Source organism: Apium graveolens, chromosome 3, assembly GCF_009905375.1.
Source record: "Apium graveolens cultivar Ventura chromosome 3, ASM990537v1, whole genome shotgun sequence".
In the NCBI taxonomy this organism is placed as follows: domain Eukaryota; kingdom Viridiplantae; phylum Streptophyta; class Magnoliopsida; order Apiales; family Apiaceae; genus Apium; species Apium graveolens.
The window spans coordinates 172,169,311-172,176,254 of record NC_133649.1 but is presented as its reverse complement, the minus strand read 5'-3'; positions in this window follow the sequence as shown (position 1 = coordinate 172,176,254).

Here is a 6,944-nt window from a genome sequence, read left to right as displayed (position 1 = left end):
TTACTTGCCTGTTTTAATTGATGAGCCTTCATTGGATGCTCCTTTTCTTCCTTCAACGGATAACTTTCATCATCCGTTCATTCCACATCCGTTGACAATCCATCAATTAATTCTAACTCCTTTTTGTTCTTCTTCCAGGCATCCTCAGAGAATAATTCAATTCCCTGAACCTTGGCAATTTGAACACTAACATCTCTAGATGTTTTCCAGGCCTTGATTACCTATTGCTCACTTTCTAACTGTTTAGAAAGAATTTCTACTTTCTTAACAGCTTCTTCTAGTTCACTCTCAACAGTCAAGCATTTAAGTTTAATCTTTTCAAGCTCAATTACCTGATTCTCTAACACAACATTCCTATCACTTAAAAACACATTATTCTCTTTGATCCTAGTGTTTTCTTTAGCTAGTGATTTAAGGGAAACACGCAAATGATATAATTCTTTGAACATATCATTTATGGCTTCATTGCATTCATGTTTAGAAAGCTGAGAGAGATCAGTAGTAATTACCTGGTTGCTTGATGAACTAGTTTCATTTTCATCAGAATTAGCCATCAGGGCTAGGTTGACATATTCCACATCATCATCTTCATTGACCCCATCTACTGCCCAATCATCTTGAGTGAGAAAAGCTCTTTCCTTTTGTTTGAGCAAATCAAAATACTTCTTTTTGTAATCAACTTGCTCAAATTTCTTTTTATCAGAGGTTGCCTTCCTACACTCACTTGCAAAGTGTCCACTCATGCCACAGTTATAACATTTGAACTTGGATTTGTCCACCATGTTTTTGTTTGGCTTAGTGAATTTTGTATTTTTCCTGAACTTCATCTTTGCAAACCTCCTGGACAGAAAAGCCAGATGTTCATCAATATCATCAGAGTCATCCTGACTGGAATTGTCTTCATCCTCAGCTACTTGCTCTTTACCCTTGCTTGATTCTGATTTGCTTGTGCCAATTTTGAGACTTGCCATAGTCTTTTCTTTATTCCTGGCTTCAACCTTCTCACTGTCAGCTACAAGTGCAACTGATCCTCCTTTTCTCTTTCCCTTTTCCAACAGCTCATCTTGCTCCATCTCAAGTTCATAAGTCTTCAAAATTCCATATAATCTTTCAAGTGTGAAGTCCTTATAATCTTGAGAATTTCTTAGAGAAACAGTCATGGGCTTCCATTCCTTAGGTAGAGACCTTAGAAATTTTAAATTAGAGTCCTTGACTTGGTACACTCTCCCATACAGCTTCAATTCATTCAACAGTTTCTGAAATCTGTTGAAGGTATCATTCAATGATTCTCCTTCTTCAAAGTGAAAATATTCATACTGTTGAATGAGAAGCTGCATTTTGTTTTCTCTAACTTGCTCAGTGCCTTCACAGATAAGCTGCACAGTATCCCAAATTTCCTTAGCAGTTTGGCTGTTGATGACATTGTCAAACATATCTTGATCCAGGACATTAAACAGAATGTTCATGGCTTTCTTGTCCTTGTGGACCTCTTCAATATCTTCAACAGTCCATTCTGCCTTTGGTTTGGGAATAGACTGTCCAACAACAACTGTTGCGGTAGCAATTGTGGCCACCTTGTCTGGGATGTGAGGACCATTTTCAATGCAGTTGATGTAGCTTTCATCTTGAGAGAGAAGATGTAAGTGCATCTTCACCTTCCAGTGATGGTAGTTATCTCTTTCCAGGATTGGAATCTTTACACCAATATCCTTCTTACTCATGATATTAGCAGAATAGATCTTTAAACTCTTTGTATGTTAAGAGCTAGCTCTGATACCAATTGTTATTCCCAGTGGACTAATAATGAGATTTACAGAAGGGGAGTTGAATGTAAATCTCAAAACTTTTTCAAGTTTTGAGTAGTTTCTAAGGCTAAGTGTTTAAGTGAACAAATGTGTGTGAATTGCTTGAAGCTAATATAGACAGATATATATATTCAAACACAAATGTAAAGAACACAAAGAACTTAAAAAACTTTTCTGGTGGATTTGTTGTTCCACCAGAGATGTGTTATTTCAGAAAATCTGTGATTCAAAGAATTAAATCACAGCTGCTTCCTAGTACAAACTAGATGATTTTCTCTCTGGATATTTCTAAACAGCTCAGGAAAATTCTTATCTAATTACTAGCTGCTACTTGGTTTATATATCACCAAGTTTACAAGTGAAGACAAAACTGTAAAATACAATTAAAAAGATTCTTCACATGTTTCTTCTTCATTTCTCTATCCAATGCAATCTAGGATAATCTGTGAATCTTTGAATACTTTCTTGTTTACATCAGAATGGAAATGCTGCATCTTCTTGATTCCTCCTAGAGGCATCCACATTCCAGTTTGTCTCTTTCTACCCATGTGCCTCTATCAGCTTGTGAATTATCACTATCAACTGCTAATGAACTAAGCATCCGTTGAAGCTTTCATCCGTTGATGCCTTATCCGTTGAGGCTTTATCCGTTGAAGCTTTATCCGTTGATGCATTATCAGTTGAAGTCTTTATCCATTGAAGCACTTATCCATTGATGGATATTATCCGTTGAAGCATTAGAGACATCCGTTGAAGCTTTGTTTCTTATCCGTTGAAGGTCTTCAATATCCGTTGATACTTCTTCACTTATACAAAATTACAAGGCATGAAATATTTACAATTAGCCCTCCTATTTGTATATCCATTAGTAGTCAACATGACTGATAATTTCCTACAACATCTAAGAATTACAACTTGAATCCAGAGAATGAAATGTGCTACAATACTAAACTTATTGCTAAGTAAAGCTACTCCTTCAACGGATAGCCAAGACGGTCTTATCCGTTGAGGCTACAAACACTAGATTTCTACTTAAGTGTTTTGTTTAACTTATCATCAAACTAATACACATATTCCTAACAATATATATGGATATATATATATATATATATATCGGGACTTAATGAAGTATCTCCTAACTTCATTTCATTCAATAATATTTCAAAGATTGAATCTATTCAAGTCTTATCTTGTAGTCTCATCTGTGTGATGAACTTTTGAAATGGATTATACCTTGAACGGTGGTAGTTCAAATAGTATTCGGAAAAGATATAAGTATATTGGAGTATCTTGTAACTTCATCTTTTAAACTTATATCTAGTAAATGATTATCTTGTGCATGTCAAGGATTTTCAGAAAAACGTTGAGACAAGGTTAGATATATGAGATCACCTTGCAACGATATTTTTATACAGTTATAAACTGGAACTCTGTGTATATTATACATGTCAGAGGATTTCAAAGATTGTGAAAAGTATATATGTATAAATATACTGAATATTTTGCGACTTGGTCGCGTTAAGATATCAGCTTGGTTCATTTCTTCTTGACCAAGACTTTCATGAGTACTATGAGAATGCTCATATATTGTTAATTATTATACATATTATTTCGATGGGCTTGCTGCTCACCCTTGCTTTCTTCTTTCATCACACAATAATAGATAGAAAAGATGAACAGGACCAAGCTTCCAATTCGCAAGCGGTTAGGAAACGTTCCGCAGTTTCCTGGAAGCGTTGATGCCGCCGTAGCTGAGGTAGAAATTACCAATAGGCTAGGCTTTCAACTTCTGATGTACCAGACTTATGTATCTATATGAATTGTAATAATGGAAAAGAAATGTAAATTTATTCAAAAACCCTTTTAAGGAGTAACAGTTTACAACTGTGGAATAAAATGACTTGTGTTATTTTTGGATATTCATCTCTGAGACTATAACTTGTGGTGTGTGTGTATATTGTGGGGTCATAGCACGCAGTAGTTGGTTGACTGTTAAGATTAAGTATTGATAAGGGAAATGGAACTAGTGACAACCCGAATCCCCGACCCCAGATTTGGGGGTGTTACACCAAGGATTCTCGTTTCCGACAATGGCACACAATTTGTGGGGACCCACTTTGAAAAAGCCTTAGATGAACTAAAGATCCAGCACATCAAAGCCTCGGTCGCATACCCACAAGTTAATGGGCTAGCGGAAGTGACAAATAGAACTATCCTACAAGGATTAAAGAAAAGCATTGAAAAAATCGCTCGCTATTGGATCGACGAGCTCGCTAACGTTCTATGGTCCTACAGGATGACACCCCAGTCCGCAACTTGTGAAACGCCATTTTGTTTGGCGTACGGTATCGATGTAGTTCTACACGTTGAAATAAGCTTAATTTCTCCTCGCGTCGAGGTCTTCGACCCTTCACTAGCCCTCGAGGGTTTACATTTTCACAATGACCTGCTTGAAGAAATAAGAGAGGAATCATGAATCTTAATGCTTGCACAATAGGAGAAAATGGCTAAGTACTTCAACAAGTAAGTCAAGGCCAAGAATCTTAAGGTCGATGACCTAGTACTCTGTGATTCCGCAGCATCGCAACCCACAGTGTCGGGAAAGTTCAAGCCAACTTGGGAAGGTCCATACTGGGTCTCGAAGGTGGTCAGCGCAGGGACCTATGAACTAGCACACCTCGACGGTCAACTAGTTAAAAATGCCTGGAATGGAATTCATCTTAAGAAATTTTACCAGTAATTTACCTTAATATATAATATTCAAAACTTATGAGACGTTATCTATCAAGTCAAAATCAACCCTTGATACAATGATGGTCTTTATTAAACCCCCATCGAGGGATCATTAATTTTGAAAATATAAGCTTCAAAATGTTTCCTTAAATTCGTTATGCCATGACTTGAAAATAGTTAAATAGCAATAAAATGACACATGTATTGTATCCACCAATTTCCATTTCAAAGAGAAGCAGGAATAAGTCAAATTGATGTAGCAACATGACACCAAAACTTCCCGGCAAATAGTAAATAAACGACCACAAACATACCCATCTTAAAGTTGAAGTAAACATTCACATCTTATTGGAAAAAGTTTCATATGCTCAAGAAAAACTCTGTACAACTTTAAATTTTGAAAAACTTAAAAGTAATTTGTGAAAATGTGGTTAACCATAAGTCATTATGGACTACACAATTTGCGTCTCTAGTGCAAACTAGCTATTTGTAGGAAATATAAACAATCACACTTTACTTCTACGAATACTCCTACTGTGAGGAATTTAGCGGAAAGAAAAGAAATAAAATCCAAATCCAACCCAAATATCATAAATAATCCGAAAAAAATAAAAACCAAGTAGCTGAAAAATAAGTTCAATCTATAAGGAAAATAAGGATTACAACCATCATGGGGCATACCCCACCTTCAAACACCTCCACCATCGACATGATCCCCTCCAGCCGGATTCTCGACTTGCGAGGATGCGAAGTCCCGAATATAGTCTTCAAAGGGTGACCTTCGATGTTAAATCCAGCATCAGCGAACTGACGAACACATCGGTCATATCCATCTCCGAAGGCCAACGTGAAATCCTCTACCCCCTTTTGCACCTCTACTTTGAGCTTTTCATTTTCCTCAACATTCAACTTATAACATTTATTAATTCCTTCCAACTGAAGCTCCAAACCCTCGCATTTGGTTCTCTCAGCATCCATTCCCTTCTCCGCTTCCCGAAGTTGAGTCTCGAGTTCCTGCACCTTATCAACCAAAGACTTCTCGGAAGTCTCCAGCTCTCCAACCCACTTAGATAGAGCAGTAATCTTATTAAAAAGATCACCTGCACGCCTATCGACTTCAATAAAACTCACTGTAATAACCCCAATTTTTGGAAATTTTTGAAACCCTGATGAATAGTAATTTTTGCTGATGATGCTGATTAAGGAAAATTATCAAACCACGCTATATAGGAATACTGTTATGGAAATTCGAAGATCATATTAGTATTCCATAAAGTAAATAAGTGTATGTAAAGGTCGTTAGAATTCGAATCCGGACACTTTGATTTTTCCCGAAAATCCACCAAATACCGAAAGAATTGAGTATAAGGTAACATGATTAAAATGATTTAAATTCAAGGATTATAAGAAAGGATCATAAAAGGAATATAAAATATTGAGAAAGGTTTAGGGGAACCCAAGTAATAAGATCTCGGATATGATCCCTCAAACGATGAACGAAAACGAAAGTTAAGCGAACCGTATAACAGATAAGCGGTCATTAGCCAAGCATTAAGGGTTAATCAAAGAGGTTAGTGGATGATGATGTCATCTCATCACAAGGAGAAGCCATGTGTTAAAATATGACACAAGCATGGTGACATAATCATGACAAGGAGTTTTGATTTGTTGGTTGATTTATAGCCAAGTAAAACTTACTATGGTAAAAGCTAATAATTTGCCAAGACAAAAAAAAGCAACCAAGCATTTCATTTCACACTTCCCAAAATCAACCAAGAAAACTCTCTCTTCTTCCCCCATTGTTTTGCTTCAACTTCTTCTTGAAAAAGCAAGGAGAAATTTTTAAAACTCAAGCTACACACCTTCAAAAATTAAGAGGTTTGTTTCCTTAGCTTCCATAATTCATGACTTAGTTATGTTATGAGTTTGAAGCCAAGATTCCAAGGTTTACTAAGCTAATCAATTCATCAAAGTTCTTGATGAATAGTGTTTTCAAGAAACTAACTTTGTGTTTTCTTATGTTTTCTTCTAGATCCAAGCTTAGTAGAGATAGTTAGTGGTTATTCAAGGCTTCCTAAGTGATTCTCCACTCTCCAAGGAAGGTATAACTTCTCAAACCCTTAGTCTTAAGTTTTGTTTGTTTGAATATCCTAATTTTTAGATGATGGGTTAGTATAATGGGTGTGTAATCATGTTTAGAGCTTTGTTTAGTAAGTGGTTTTGTTGATTTTGGAGTTAGGAGTGATACTTGTTAGATTTGAAGTTCTTGGTCACATTTTGACTTGGTTTAGATGAATAAGTTGAGATCTTGAGTTATGGTTGAATGATCTTGTATTGTGGTTGAATGATGGTGGAATGGTGTTGATTGGTGGTGGTTTGATATTGAATTGATTTGGTAAAATTTGG